We start from the raw sequence: 2,500 nt of genomic DNA on the forward strand, positions 1-2,500 counted from the left end.
AACAATGATAACAATAGCATTATGAGGCCGATGATGATAATGGTGATGATAATAACACCAATAATTAAGATAAGTATTATTAAAATTATTATTATATTATGAATATTGCAGTTATTATTATCGTTATTGCTATTATGAATATTGCAGTTATTATTAACATCATCATCGTCATCATTATCATCATCATCATCATCATCATCATCATCATCATCATCATCATCATCATCATCATCATCATCATCATCATCATCATCATCATCATCGTCGTCGTTATCATTATCATCATTATCATTATTATAGCAATAGTTATATTAGTAACAGTAATAATGATAGTAATAAATGTCAATGTCATTGTCATTGTTATTATCATATTTTTCATTTTTATTTTCATTTTCATTTTCATTTTCATTAGCACTGTCATTATTATTATTATTATTATCATTATTATTATTATCATTATTATCATTATTATTATCATTATTATTATGATCATTATTATTAACCCAAAGGCCCCGGGAAAGTGTTCTGATGACTGTCGTATTGTTTTGTGAAATATTTCTGTACATAGATGGATCTGCAAGTGCTTAGCCACTAAAGAATCAGTTAGTAGACCTTGTGACCTCACCCGATGTCACCTTTCCTTGAGTTTACTAATGCTGTCCGTATCGATGGTGTTCTGTTTATTATAAACTTCATAATTTTTATATTGTTATTGACATTACTGACAGCAATATTTGGTACTAGAAACTGTTTTCAAAAATCAAGGAACATGGTAATTGATTTTATGTGTAAAAACAGTAAATGAAACTCACAGTTAACATTATCATCGCTATCATCATTATCATAAGCTGCTGCATTAGTATTAGTAACAATAACAACAACAATAATAATAATAATGATAATGATGATAATAGCATTATTATTTTCATTTTTAGTAGTAGTAGTAGTGGCAGTAGTACTAGTGGTAGTAGTAGTACTACTACTAGTAGTAGTAATGATGAAAATAATAATAGTAATACTTACTGTTAATAATAATAATAATAAATTTAATAATAATAATGATAATAATAATAATAATAATAATAATAATAATAATAATAATAATTATAATAGTAATAATAATAATAATATTAATAATTATAATAGTAATAATAATAATAATAATAATTATAATAGTAATAATAATAGTAATAGTTATAATATTATCACATTAGTATTCTGTAGAGAAAATAATGAAACTTTATCATACTTCTTTTGAATCTCTAATCACCACAAAGAAATACACATATGAATATGAAGTTTAATAGATTACAAATACAATAATAATGACTATTATCATTATTATCAATAATGATAACATACACATCATTATTATCAATAATGATAATAAACAAAGGAGGATTTTCTTTTATTCAGTTGCCAGGATTTCCACTAAAATCCCGCGATTGTCTTCTGCCTCAAGCGAAGGAGTCCGTTGCCGGGAAGTAGGTTCCAGCCAATCACAGGCCGTTCCTTCTTGTCATATGGTGATCACATTAAATTTTAATGGGAGCCCCCCTGAATTCAAAACTATTCAGCTAGAAAATGTAGAAGTTATTGCCCTTGAGTTTTAGGAAGGACGAAAGAATATTAGAGAAGAAAAGATAAAGAAAGGAAAGAAAGATTTTATTGATTAACAGATATCGGGGCGTAAGTTATTTGAGGACCATAATATTCTAGAGGAAGAATATGGCACTGATTCCATTCATTGGGTACTATTTGGGTATCTGTTGTCAGTTTCTTGTAAGTCAAGACTATACCTGTAGATTATCCAGCATTCATTTTTCACACACACACACACACACACACACACACACACACACACACACACACACACACACACACATACACACACACACACACACAAACACACACACACACACACACACACACACACACACACACACATACTCACTCACTCATTCACATCAAAAAGTATAATGGTAATGATAACCATTCCTGACAAGACAATAGATTCACACGTCCACGCGTTATATCCACAAGCGATATACTACACTGATGGACCCTTTCTCAGCTGTAATTACTCAAGAATATCATCTTTCGCGTTTGTCTACCTCGCCTTCCTTTCCAATTACGGTCCGTGTTTGATGTCTTACCTTACAACTTTCCTTCATCAATTTGTTCGTTATTTACTCCGTGTGTGTGTGTTTGTGTGTGTGTATGTGTGTGTGAGTGTGTGTGTGTGTGTGTGTGTGTGTGTGTGTGTGTGTGTGTGTGTGTGTGTGTGTGTGTGTGTGTGTAGTTTGTGCACTATTACCATGAAAATTCCATCGTTGCATCATTTCTAATGAATTATTACAGGGCGTTCCCATTAGATACGGAATAACAATAGCGTATCATACATCGTTACAGTCATTCTTGTTAAAGGAAAATAATATCAAAGAGACAACATGAGCTAGTGATTAATGGCCTACTGCAAAATGTCGAGAATATTTAGTCA

The sequence above is a fragment of the Penaeus chinensis genome, chromosome 24 (genome assembly GCF_019202785.1).
Source record: "Penaeus chinensis breed Huanghai No. 1 chromosome 24, ASM1920278v2, whole genome shotgun sequence".
Classification (NCBI taxonomy): Eukaryota; Metazoa; Arthropoda; class Malacostraca; order Decapoda; family Penaeidae; genus Penaeus; species Penaeus chinensis.